Raw genomic sequence first — 14,546 nt, 5'->3', positions numbered from 1 at the left:
GCTGCATAGATCTTATTCCTCACTTGGATCTGCTGGCTGGAAAGGCTTGACTGTGAGGACGGACTTGCTCCTGAAGGGTAATTGGAGGTGCAGGAGAAATTAGAAGCCACTACAGCTGTCACCGAGCACAAGCGACAAGCCCATTACCATGCTCGCGAATGGCTGCTGAATGTTTCCCTTCAGTTTGTCAAAAGTAACATCCTCGTCCTCGCACAGCACTCCAGCCAGCACCTGTCTGTCCCGCCCCTCCTTCAGGCCGATGTCTTCCTTTGCTGACACCAACGCAGCTTCTCTTCTTCCTTAGGGTCCTCCCCACTCTGTCATCCATCCGCTCTGCCCCATCCAGGAGCACTCCCGGACCACTGTTGCCTGCACAGGACAGACGCCAGCCACCTGCTCTGGGTTCCCTTGGGAGGCGGCAGCGCTCTTGGGGCCCATAACGGGAGGAGGTGCCTAAAACATGAAGAGACGGAGAAGTCGTTCTGCCCAGCACGCTTTTAGCATGAAGTGCCCCCTCAACATCCGCTGAGCAATGGGAACCTCCTGGACATGAGTGCCAAGGGCTTGCGGGGGACCAGAGGGAGTGACGCGGAGGGGCACTGGCAGTCACAGTCCACTGCCACCACGGGGGAGCGCCCAGCACTTTCCTTTGGTACTGGAGGAGACCTCCTCCTTCCAAATCAGCTTTGGGGGTTTGCCTGCCCGCAGGGCATTTGGGCCGTTTCTGGTGCCCATGAGTACGAAAGATCCCCGGCCCTGTGACACCAGTGGGATTCTCTGTGTTTTCTGCACAAAGGTTGCAGCTGTCGCTTCATTCCACCGACCACAGAGCAATGCATATGGGCCTCCTTGGACCAGTCAGGAGCTGCTTGTCACCTGGAGGGCCCCCGGGCCGTCCTCCTGCCTCACCACTGTCCTTCAAGGAGTCCTCCCTGGGGACCCATCTGTGTTCCCCAAGCTGCCCTGCACTGGGGCAGACAGAGCCACTCCCTCCCAGGGAAGGGAGGTAGGAAAACCACAGCTCATAAATGGCCCCACAATGTCACTAAGGAAAGAGGAAACACTGCCTTCTCTCCTTAACAGTAAAATCAATCGATGCCCAGTAAGCTAAGGAGAAAACACACCCACAAGCGTGGGCAGCTGTTTTCCCGGAGGGTCTTCACCTTACCACTGCTATGTGCTTTGCCTTCCAGGGGCCCAGCCCCACCCCAGCTCCGAGCTGGGCAAAGGCCCTGCCCTCACAACTGGCGTCTGGGTGGACGAGGGATGTGACCTATGCCACATACACAGAACACGGCTTCTGACTGTTTACTGAGAAAGGAGCAAGAGAACTGGGCACCACGTGGCAGGAGCCACCCAGGAGGGCTGGGAGGAGGCTCATCTTGAAGAAATGACAAGAGGAACCAGGCCGGGGCCAGGTGGGGTCAACCGCTGTGTGAGCCACTCTCTAAGCTGGGCAGAGCCATAGAGTCATGTGAGAGCTGCTGGGACAACCCTGCCTGAGATGAGGACAGTGACCCAAGAGGCCAGGTCAGAGTGACGCCAGCCCACTCTCTCTAGCCCTGCCAACCGGCAAAAGGGCGTGCAACTGTGATGAGAACCTGGAAAGGCAGGGAAGAGCACGTCTGGCAGCGGGAGAGGCAGACGGCAGGCAGGAGAGCCTGGGCACCCCAGGCTGGGGGCACAGGGCTGGGAGTGAGGGGACATCACCATTCACCAATGGGACGCCAACAGATTCCTCTAGCCACAGAGGGGACGGATGCATTGGAGCAGAGCCCTTGGCTGGGGACACCGGCAGGGTGACCCTTCCTTGACTCAGGAACGAGGCCCCAGGGTCCTAGGAAGGCAAGGGGAGGGTGTCCCAGGACTTCCAGGGATGTGGGACTTTCGGGGCCCAAACGAGAGAAGTCCCAGGAAAGCTGGGACCAGTTGGTCCCCCTATCTAGAGGGAACAGTCTCCGGAACTCTTGCTGCACCCCACTGAGCATGCAAGGCTCACGCCCTCCAAAACCCACACACCTACATCCCCACACCATGCAACCATGGAGCACGGGCGGGAGGTCTCCCAGGAGGAGACCCACAGGGCTGCTGGGGCTAAGACTGGCAGATGGCAGAGGCCACACCTGAGCACAGCCCTGGGGACCCGAGAATGCAGGCGGCAGGGAGGCAGTGAGGATGCCTGGGTTCCCAGAGCTGGGGGGCCTGGGGGTGCCTGGCTCCAGGGACAAGCCCTGGCCCAGCGTGTGTGTATGTGTAGGTATGTGCATGTGTGTACACATGAATGCGAGAGTATGTGTGTGTGACTGTGACTGAGCGTAAGTGAATGAGTGTGTGTACGTGTGTGTGCATGGCTGTAAGCGTATATGTGTGTGCACGCGTGTGTGTGAAGTGTGTATGTGTGTGTGCGCATGCGTGTGTCTCAGAGTGTGTGCACGTGTGAGTATCTGTGTGGTGAAGCCAGCAGGGAGAGGCCTGTGAGGACAGAGAACCAGGGGCTCTGGCATAAACTCTCATCGTCTAGTCATGGAGGAGGCATCTTCAGAGTCCCTGTGATGGCAGTAACACGAGGGCAGCAGGCCCACCGAGGCTGAATCGGCCCCTGCGGTGTAGGAAAGTGAGAACTGGCTGCAGGCTCGCGGGGCTGTTTCTGCGCACGCGCACTATGCCGGCCCGGCTTCCTGGTCGCCACACCGCCCTCTGGTTCGCACACAGCACCGGAGAAACCGGAGAAACAGGAGAAACCGGGAACGGTACACGGGGCCCCTCCGTGCTATTTTTGCAACTTACTGTGAGTCTACAATCATTGCAAAATAAGATGTTTTTAAAAAGGTATTATATATATTTTTCGTAATAAAAACCTGGCTATGTTCTAGGTCACAAAAGCTGCAGCAAATTCCAAAAGAAACAGAAGAGCTGGGACGTCGTGCTCCCCAGGCTGTGGTGGTGCAGCCACTTGTGGCCAGGAGCCAGCCAGGGGCGGGAAGGGGGTGAACAGAAGGGACTCTGGAGGTGCGGGGGTCCCTTCAGTTTCTCTTTACTCCTTTGTGTGAGACTGAAATATTTCAACACAATTTCCAACAAAATCCATCTCAAATCCAATAGATTATGGAGAAAAATAATTGAACGTATAAAAGATCCAGAAATGTAAACCAAGGGAGCTTATGTGAGCAATTCCAGCAACTATTTTCCTGTGAAATTGATGTTCTCCAAGAAACAGAAGAAAACTCTATTCTAAAGGAAACTCGACAGAAAATTGCCTCTGTGAAAAGAGAACCTGGCCAGGTGCAGTGGCTCAAGCCTGTAATCTCAGCACTTTAGGAGGCTGAGGCAGGAGGATGGCTTGAGCCCAGGAAGGAATTCGAGGCCGCAGTGAGCCATGATCATGCCCACCCAATACCCACACCCCACTGCACTCCAGCCTGGGTGACAGACAGAGACCCTGTCTCTAAAAGTAGAAGAGAACAATTTGAGACTTTAAAATAGTGTTTTATACCAAGATATGCACAGATATATAAACACAAATAAATATTGTTTTTAGAAGTAAAACATTAATTACTCATTGGTTTTTCAGCTCAACAGAAGCCATGAACAGCACATTGGATATTACAGAGAGCTAAACTAATGACTCTAGAAATTCTCTGAAGACCCAGAAGAAAAGATAAAGAGGCAAAAATAATAAATAACATAAGAAAAAGGCAAGAACGCAGAATATCTGTTGGGTATTCCTGGAGATTCCAGAAGGCAAGCATGAGCAGAGAAGTAATGATGGAAGAAATAAGAGATGAAACGTGATCAAATATATAAATTATATAAGTCCTATGTTATGATAGTAATGCAATAAAACTAAAATTCAATAGTACAAGGTAAAACAGGGACAAATAAAACCTATTTCAAACTAAAAGAGCCTCCAGAAAAATCACGAGTAGGAGAGGAAAATAACAGCCATCGTGGGTTTTTGTAAAACAACAGTCATGGCATAGGAATGTTCTGAGAAGAAAATTGGTAGTTTTTTGTCTTGTTTTTGAGACAGGGTCTCTCACTCGGTTGCCCGGGTTGGAGTGCAATGGTGCGCCATCACGGCTCATTGCAGCCTCCACTGCTTGGGCTCAAGTGATCCTCCCACCCCATCCTCCTGACCAGCTGGAACCACAAGCATACGCTGCCATGCTCAGCTAAGTTTTAAATTTTTTGTAAAGATGGGGGTCTCACTACATTGTTCAGGTTGGTCTGGGATTCCTGGGCTCAAGTGATCCTCCTGCGTCAGCCTCCCAGAGCTGAGATTACAGACGTGAGCCACTGTGCCCGGGGAAAATGGATAACTTGAATGTGTTTTACAAAATTCAACAGAAATGAAAATAAATGTTGTAATTAAGAAGCAGGATAGTAAAGAACAAGCTAAACTGGAGGGAAGGAGAAGAAAGGGTAAGCTGAGAAATTCATGACTCAGCAGTGAGTGGAATCACTGACACTGAGAGCGGGTTCTCTGCAGCAGACACGCCTCTGGCAAGGTTAATCAAGGAAGAGACAGCGCGAACCCCAACCTCCACACACTTTCATGAGAAGAGGAAGAGCCGCAAGGAGAGGCCAGGCTGGCAGGGAGGGCTGTGGGCAGCTCAGCAGGAGGGGCTTCCAGGAGGCTGTGCGTAGACCAGGGAGCCCTGGGGAAAGGGCAAAGCAGGCTCTCATTTCCCGGGAACACCTGTCAGCCTCATCTTTGGGGACAGGGAGCAGCCTCATAAAAGGGAAACATGTTGCGTCCCTCTCCACACGAGCTCTTGGTGAGAAAAACCCGGCTGCTGGGCCCTGTGGGTGACCGTCGTGGTGTTCTTTCTGTGCTGGTGCAGACAGGCTCCCAAGACAGGAGTGGAGAGGACAGCAGGCCAGGGCACCCCCACCTTGGACTGCTTGTGATCTGTTCCCAGGCCATTCGCCGGCCCCCGCTCCCCAGTGTGGCTGTGCTGCCTGTGGGGGGAAGGGCACCATCACCCTAGGTGCTTACCTTGGAATGTGCCAGGAGCTTGGAGAAGTCTTGAGGCTCTGGTGGCCAGGATGAGACTTCGAGAGAAATACAGGACCGGCAGAAGAGGAGGCTGGGATGGAAGGTGGATATGCACTGGCCTCCCACTCCTCGCTCACCCAGGTGTTCCCGCCTTAGGAGTCACTAGCCACACATCCTGGGATCCAATCTGTGCCTCTGGAGTCCCGGGGACCTCGGTCTGGGCAGGCCAGGACACAGCCACCTTGGAGCTGTCCAAAATGCCTCACTTTCTAGGTTTGTCCCACTAACTTAAGACAAAGGTGACAAAGCCTGTGGTTTCCTTCTCCAGGTGTGGACACCCTGTGAGTGGTGGAGCACGCTCCCATTCTTCTCTCAGCCCAGCCGGGGCCCCTGGGGAGCCTCACCCAGGTCCTCGGCCTCACCTTCAACCCCAGACCAGTTCTCCCTGCCTCAGGATCGAAGGTGCAACCTCCAGAACAGAAACACACCCCAGGAGGCAGCTTCCTTGGCCGGAGGAGGCGCTCTGAGGAGTGCTGAAGGCCGTTTTCTCCACCCACACTTTGTGAAGAGTGAAGTAGGATGATTTTTCATAGATGAGGAGAAGCAAGGTCGCTGGTGGGACAGGGCTTTCCAGAGTGGGAGTGAGCCGGGTGCGGAGGATCCCAAGTCCCTGTCCCGAGAAGCCTCTCAAAGGGCGTGTCCATGGAGCAGCCTTTCACAGCAGGCCCTGAAGGTGGGCAAGGGCAGCACTCCCCCGATGCTGGCCCTGTCGTCTGCACAGTCCTCCCCATCAGCCCACAATGCTGGCCCTGGCATCTGCACAGCCCTCCCCATCAGCCCACAATGCTGGCCCTGGCATCTGCACAGCCCTCCCCATCAGCCCACAATGCTGGCCCTGGCATCCGCACGGCCCCTCCCAGTGCTGGCCCTGGCATCTGCATGGTCCACGAGCTCCCACTGCAGAATTGAGGGAACCGTGTGCCGCCATCTGGGCAGTCCTGCAGCCTGGGCCCGGTGGCAGCGTCTCCTGGAAGCCTTCGGCTCTTAACACCAACATGAGCTCCCTGGCCTCTCCCAGCGCCTCACCTGCCCTCTCCGTCCTGTCTTTCTTGGCTCCTCTTTCCAGCCTGCCTCTTCCATGCTCTTGCTGGGAATCTACTCCCACCCTCAGGTCTCCACTCACCCGGCACTCCCCACCTCTGTGGAGATGACACCAACCCTCTCCTCGTGCTGAGCCCAGACCCCTGCAATCAGCTGCTCCCTCACCGGCTCCCCTCGGACATCCTATAAGCACCACAGACTCAAAAAGCCCACCTATCAGTGTCCTGGTGCTTCTGCAACAAATCACCACAAATTTGGTGACTTAAAGCAACACAGGTGGATGAGCTTACAGTTCTGGTGGCTGCGAGTAGGCCACAGGCCTCCCAGGCTAGCCTCACAGCGGGGCAGGGCTGCGCTCCTCCCAGGGCTCTATGGGACAGCCTGTTTCCTTGCCTTTCCTGGTTTCTTGGCCATGAACCTTGCTCTGGCCTCTCTGGCCCTCACTCTACAGTATCATCTCCCTGGGCCGCCTCTTCCACCTGCTGACGTGTGTGGCCCCATGAGGCCCCCGATGATGCTTGTTATTTGCTTTCAGAATGAAAAAGCACGATGGTTTACTGAATGTTGATTACATGCTAGACTGTGCTCACGCTTTGCCCACTGTCATGCTGTAGCGATGACACAGACAGAGTCATGGAGGTGAGCAGGCTCTGAACCAGGGCCCCTTGACAAAGACCCAGCCCTCCTAGAAGACAGAGCTGGGTCTTGCACCCTTTGGCTGCTCTGGAGGTCATGACCCCTCACCCCAGTACCTTTGCTGAGTGGCGGGGGATGAGAGTTGGGGATGAAGTAGGAGCTCCCCTCCATCGTGAAAATAAAAAACAATACACTTTTCAACTACTGAAAAGCCATAAAGTAAGCCAGGCAAGAGGCTTGAAGCAGTGTTCTCCAAAAATCTAAGTTCAATATCACATTCAAGCATCAGACTGAAAGCAATTCATGGCACTTATAGATCTCACCATTCAACAACGGCTGCTAAAGACAGACTCTGGGTAGGTGGGAAGAGATGCCAGTTCCTATCAAGATTTGATTGCTCAGTACTCCAAGCCCACAAGCTAATATATCACATTTAATATTTGAAAACAGTGCCCACCAAGATGAACTTCTACTAATGAACAAAGCCCATTTTTTTCCCCAGATGCATTCCAATCTCCTATTACCCACACGGCAGAAGTCGAATGTTAAATGTGGGGAGCGGAGATTGCGTATGGAAAGTTGGCTGGGAGAGGCCTTCACTCTAATCTCCCCTTTGGAATTGAAACTCATCTGGATAAATCACTATGGCTCTTTGCCATGGGGACTTTTCTCCCTTCAGATCTTATGGCCAAGAGAAGCTCTGGCCATATGTTCACACCATTTGGTGAAAAACACACTGAACCAACAAAACAAGCATTGCACTTATGGGTAATTTTTAAAAATCATGCTAAGTGTATTCATCTTAAATGTGTAAAATATACCACGTCACTTCCCCCCATAGGAACAAATAAGCTGTCTTACGAGACCTGAATTTTTATAGCCATGAGCCAAACCTAAGCAACTAGTGTCCTCCCCAAATGTCCTTTGTCACTTGTCATTCCTCAGGTGTCTTCTTCTAAGTCTCAATGGATGAATGAAAACTGAAACATAGAAAAAAGTATTGAATCAGAACCCTAAGTGTTGTCTGACAGGGGTGCTGGAGGTCATTTATTAAGTGGAATAGTAGCCCCAAGTCAGCGAAGCTCCCAAGAGGACCTAACTAAACCCAGGGCTGAATGTTACACCAATTCCTGCGGGACAGGCCCACTCCCCAGATGACTATGAATTTCAGCTTTAAGTTGGCCAGGGTTTGGTTAATGTTGACAGCAGCAGAATTCTAATTTATAATAGAGCTTCATTTATTTTTTTAATTTTTAAAATTGTTTTTAGACAGAGTCTCGCTCTGTTGCCCAGGCCGGAGTGCAGTGGTTTGATCTTGGCTCATTGCAACCTCTGCCTCCTGGGTTCCAGAGTCTCCTGCCTCAGCCTCACGAGTAGCTGGGATTACAGGTGCACGCCACCACACCTGGCTAATTTTTGTATTTTTAGTAGAGATGGGGTTTTACCATGTTGGTCATGCTGGTCTTGAACTCCTGACCTCAAGTGATCTGCCTGCCTTGGCCTCTCAAAGTGCTGGGATTACAGGTGTAAGCCACTGCGCCCCGCCCATTATTATTATTTTTTCTGAGATAGGGTCTTGCTGTGTTGCACAGGCTGGAGTGCAATGGTGCACTCATAGATCACTGCAACCTTGAACTCCTAGGCACAACTAATCCTCCTGCCTCAGCCTCCCAAGTAGCTGAGACTACAGGTGTGTGCCACTATGCCTGGTTAATTTAATTTTTTTTTCTTTTGTAGGGACATCTTACTATGTTGCTCAGGCTGGTTGTGAACTTGTGGCCTCAAGTGATCCTCCCGTCTCAGCCTCCCACCATGTTGGGATTATAGGCATGAGCCACCATGTCCAGCATAAAATATAATTTATGAAAGCCCATGGGCCCAGGTCATTTTTTGAAGAAACCACAATTTCAATAAAAGTTCTGTGGTGTATTTGAAGATCCTGGTGAGCAGAAAATGTGTCTGACATGCTTTAGGAATTTTACTCCTTAAGAGAGTATGTGTGTCAAATAGGGACTCAAACTTGAATTGCTCATAGGAGTTCACACAAGTCTTGGGCATTAGAATAAGGGAGACCCAAAGAGGTCGTGCAGGTGTGAGCCCTGTAACAGGAGCTGCTTACACCAGGGAGGCATGATAATGCCCTTTATTCCTCAAAACATGCAGGGAAGCTCTGAAGGATTACGAGGATGACAGCAGTAAGGAGACCCTTGGAAGAGCCTGCTATGCAAAGACAGAGCACTGCTGATACCATCCCGATTTTGGGTTAAACAGTAGCATTTTCATATAGGCACAGATATAAAGTGAGCATATGACATTACATCTCCAGAATGAAGAATTAACAAAAGACCCCTCTCTCCCTCTGACTGTGGCTAATGTACATCACAGCTTCTGTTTTAAAAGTCCCTGGTCTCCCCTGGATTTTGTGTAAAGCTGCAAAATATCTTGGGTACATACACATTCCTGGTCTTGGCTTGGTTCTAACTCAGCATGTTATTTTGGGTGTCAGCCTCTGCTTCTGTTTTTGGAGGATGGATGTGATAATGTTCCATACCAAGGCTTCTGTGAAGAACCACTAATAGCCACGAAATTCTTTCAAGTGCAGAAAACATCCAAATGTGAAGTAATCACCACTTACCAGCAGGCAACTTGACAAATGCTGTGGCTCTTGCCTGAAGGAAGCACTTTTGTTTGGTGAAGACCATTTTTAGGAGCCGCATCCAAGCTTCAGTTCCTTAACTCTTGGGGGAAAATCTAGTTTGTAGAATATACAAATCCCGGGCCAGCTAAATACCAAACTTATGCAGATCAAAGCTCAAGCTTCATTGATTCACCCGACCTTAAGCCTACAGGGAAGGGAAGAGTATTGTGAATCCCACTTCTCCAGCCCACAGTGCTGCGGCCTATCTCCAGCTACGCATGAAGACCATAGCGCCCTTTCTTTAGAGGAGCTCTCTCTGCTGTGTGTCAGATGAAAAGGAGTATCAAATAAAACACTGTGGTTGGCCATCTGCCACATCTGACCTTTGAAAGGTGTTACAAGCCACTTTTTTAGGTTAGGGCAGGGTAGGGCAGAGCAAATTTACTGTGTGACTGTAGTCCAGAGATTTGCTTCCCCCAGGTCTGCAAAAAAGGTGGGATCTTCCACCACTGCAGGGTGCCGGACACCCGAAACTGACATTCGGTACCGAAATTATGCAGAATCAAGCTGGTCTTGGCGAGATGCCGGGCGATTTTAAATACGAGTACAACAGAATGGGATCCTCAATCAGAAAGATGCGGGGATCTGAGGAGTGAACTGGAGGCCGAACCCACTGGGGGTTTTGCAGAACCCAAGCAGGGCAGGCCAGGCTGGGAAGGGCAGTGGCTGCCAACTGAAGGCCTTAAAAGACCAGACAGATTCAAGGGTGTGAGGGTGGTGGGATGTAGAGGTCGGGTGGACATAGGGATGTTTTATAGTACAACGGCTTAGTCCATTGAAAGCCCGTATTTAGTGCCAAATACAGGCCTTCAATGGACTAAGCCGTTGTACTATAAACCAAAAACAGCAACAAAGAGTAACACAAACTGTGTGGCTGGTTATGAAAATGGGAAGTTATTCTCTTGGACTTTGTGTGAAACACATTTTAGGACACCAGCCAAAGGAAAAGTGTATGTGTATGTACGGATGGATGTTTGGGGTTAATATACACTGATCACTTATGTGACAAGGCCTTTGTATACATCATCTCATTTAATCCTTACCAATCCCATGAGATGGGTGTCATGCCTGTATTACAGATGAGGAAACTGAGGTTCAAAGAATTTAAGTACCTGGCTCAAGGCCATGGAGATAGCAAGAGAAGATTCCATGCTCTCTTCTCCCATGAAGACATCTTAATTTTGGTTTCAGGAGTAAGAATGCAAGGAGCATTCTGTCCGGGGCAATGCCAGGCATGACCACTGGTGGATAAAGTTGTTTCCCAAAGCCCTGCAGCATGTTTTCAGGAATTGTTTTTTTTTTTTTAATTTCAAGGTTAATTACGTTGGGAAATGCCCAGATTAAACAGGTGTCTCTTCTGCAGGATTTCTATCTTTAATATGGTAATATGGACTATGGATTGCCAAGAGAGTATGTAAGGAGATTTTCTGGAGAGCTCTTCTGTTTCTTAGAACACACTTTGGAAAAAGCTGGGGTAAAGCTTTGAGTCCCTGAAATCAGATTCAGGAAGACAAACGAGTCTCATGTTTAGGACACACTTGGTGGTTGCCCCTTCCGCCTCCAGCCCCACTGACTTCCCCCTTAGGGTTTCATCATTTTAAATCCCAAAGTCAATTAACTCAGCACTTTGTCTTTGGCATTTTAGAGGATGACATGACATGGATCGTCATACAACCAAACCAGGACCAGAAACCAAGGGTAGAAGCGCTAGCACAGTGCCTGGAGACGCAGGTGGGTGCACCTGACAGCATGGGGCTTGGGGTCAGGAGGCCTTGACTACAGTCTTTGCACAGGTGCAGTCAGTTCCTGCATTTCTAAGGGCTGATGGTGTAGGCTGGGAGCACCGGGTACCAAGCCACTGCTACTTTCTCCTTCCACGTCAGGACTCAGCAGCACGCTGGCGGGAGCCTGGGCAGGCCAGGAACCGCATGCTCGGCAGGAGCAGCTCTGAAATGGGAGGGCCTCGGACATTTGCAGAGCACAGTTGGGAGCCTACAGGCCACACCCCAGATGAGACCTCACCTTTTAAGTGTTTTTGATTTTCAGTCCAGAGCTCATCTCATCACATCCCCTTATTCTCAACAGCCAGTGTCTTACTTTATTTCTTAACAAAAATGAGTGTTTTCAGCCAGGCATGGTGGCTCATATCTGTAATCCCAGAGGTTTGGGAAGCAGAGGTGGAAGGACTGCCTAGGGCCAGGAGATCTAGACCAGCTGGGGCAACATAGCAAGATCCCATCTCTACAAAAAGTTCTTAAACATTAATTGCTGGGCGTGGTGGCACATGCCCGTAATCCCAGTTACTTGGGAAGCTGAGGTGGGAGGATCACTTGAACCTATGAGTTAAAGGCTGCAGTGAGCTATGATCATGCCACTGCACTCCAGCCTGGGTGACAGAGCTAAAAACCCTGTCTTTGAAAAAATAAAAGAAGTGTTCAATGCATACACATGGAGCGTTCTGAGTGTTTTCAATGTAAAACACTGTATTTGGAAGACTAGTTTACTTCTGTAATTGTCTGACATGAAAGACTAGAACATAATTGAAACAGGGTCATTGTTTATTGAGGACTCCTCAGAGCCTAGAACAGAGCCAGGCACATAGCATGTGCTAATACATCTCTGTTAAATTCATGAGTAATGTTGCCTGTTAGCAGATTAAATGCTGCTACCAAGTGTATTCATCAGAGTTTTTAACAATCTTGCCTGACCATGAAGTTTATTTCCAAGTTCTCCTAGGCTAGTGCTGAGCAGGATTTCGGGCAGCTGGGCCATGGCCCTTGAGATAAAGAAGTGAACCAACACTCAGCAAGAAGAAAAGGACTGTTTGCACTGTCCATTTGTGGCTCGTTTATAATACTTCCTTTGCTTCCTCAAAGGTGAACAGACACGGGAACAGGTACATGTGGTTTGATAGGAAATGAAAAATTTCCAACAGTTTTAAATGGATGGACTTCAGGGCAAAGGCTGGCTTCTTTTGATAAAGGAGGTAGTTAATAGCTTACATTGTATAAGACTGCCCATATGCCCTTAAAAAAACCATTCTTCATTATAAACTCTGAAAAAACAGCTTAACTAGTCTTTGAACAGGCCACCTTCATCAGTAAAACATGCTTCTATATCATTCTCGTCCTCGAACAAAACACTGTGAATAGCTATTGCCGAGCAGACGCCACCCAGTATCTCTTATGTGACATTAAAAAAATCCACTCAAATACCAACAGATTCCACTTTATAGCACCATTCCAAAATACTAAACTTTCTTTGCACCTTTATTTTTTTATCTTTTTTTTTTTTTGGTACACATTTAAAGTCTGGGCATCCTGTAAATTTCTGAAAAGCCTCATAGTAAAAAAAACCGACTAATTTTTAGGACAAAGCAATAACTCAGTTTATAGGCAAGATGATCTCAAGCAGGCTGGAAATTCTTCGTGGGCTTCTGTAAATCTTGATTCGGGGGTGAGAATGTGGAAAGGAGGCTAAAGTCTTCCTGGATTAGTCTAGAGACTATGTTGCACATCAGGATAGAAAAACTTGTTGCGTATCGGTTACAATGCAAACCATAACAACAGTCTTTTGTTAATTATTTTACTCTTTTGATTGACAAAGGAATTGGGATACTGGATATGTTCAGAGTTTGTATACACCTTTTATTTGTACTCTGTAAGAGAGAAGTTAGAATAATATTGAACTCCCTCTTACAAATCTCCATATTTGAAGCTCGGAGCACTAAAATCTGTTCTTAGCAAGCAGATGTATTTAAAGTAGAATTATAAATGGGTCTTTAATTCAACATATATATGGTTGCATTGTTATGTAAGGAGACTGTTTGACTCAGTAATGTGGGAGTTGACAGAAGAGAGACTGCTTGCAGAAAAGATGATTTTTTTCCTCGTGACACTGGAGAGTCACGTCTCACAATGACTGTAACTGCATGTTCCTGTCTAACTCTTCCATCTATTACTGTGAGTAATGTGAACGGACACAATGTATGTGAGGGGCTGGGTATTCTGAGTATACTGTGATTGGAAGAGGGATGAGAAGAGGTAGAGGTCCACTAACAGCATAATTATGCAGCAGTTTCAAAGAAATTGATTATTACACAGTAACAGTCAATGACCCAGGAAGAGAAAGTTTAAATTAGAAGTGACTAGTATTAAAAAGCTACTGTGCACCAGGTAGGAAGGAATATGAGAACCATAATATGCCCTGAAATAGAAATAATCACTTTGCACTATGTACACCACATACAATATAACAGATTCTTTTTTAACATTGCACAGTATAAATATTATACACGGTGGAGTAAACTAAATGTAAAATAACTTTGAGGCACACAGAAGAAACAAGGAATAGATTGAACTTTGATTAAACTAAGATGGAGTTAGTAAAAGGCAGAATGTTAACATTTTCAGGCCAGTTAAGCTTCTGAGATCTCACCTCAAGTGGGTCGGCAGCCACCTCCCGTAAATACTGGAAATGATCATACCTCAATGTCGTTAGACTAAGTTAATTGCTTCAAAGAAAGACTAATTAGCTAAGTAATTTGAGAAAATCAAACTGTTGCTCCCCACTCTAAAGTAGGTAACCCCTAAAGGTCTCTTCCAAATGTAGGGTTTTATAATGTGAATACACTGCTGCATTCCCCTATTTCTTGTAAATAACTTGATTACTAGGAAACCACTTTAAGGAAACTAGAACAGTATTCAAGAACACCCATCACAGTGCTTAACAAGATTTAATGTACATTTATTCTTAACATGTGGAACATATAAAGATTTTATACTGAATAAATGATATTCATTAAGCCAGAGGAAAAGGAGGAATTTACATCAAGTTTTTTTCTTTTTTTTTTTTTAAACTACATTATCTTGAAATACAAATGTGGATTCTCGTCACTGAAAAATCTTTGAAGTTGTGTTTCTTCCTTTTAGTTGTATTTTTTTCATTTTCTCTTTTTTGTCTGTACTGGTAACCATTTTCTAAATCAATCCATATACAACCATTTCCACACCTTGATTCATGAAGCAGTGATCAGTTGCTCTCCTGAAATCGAGCATGACTTTATACATACAGAAACTTGTACATTACCCTCTTTTTTTTTGTTTTTTTTTT

The sequence above is a fragment of the Mandrillus leucophaeus genome, unplaced genomic scaffold, assembly GCF_000951045.1.
Source record: "Mandrillus leucophaeus isolate KB7577 unplaced genomic scaffold, Mleu.le_1.0 Scaffold166, whole genome shotgun sequence".
In the NCBI taxonomy this organism is placed as follows: domain Eukaryota; kingdom Metazoa; phylum Chordata; class Mammalia; order Primates; family Cercopithecidae; genus Mandrillus; species Mandrillus leucophaeus.
Note: the sequence above shows the minus strand (reverse complement) of the source record.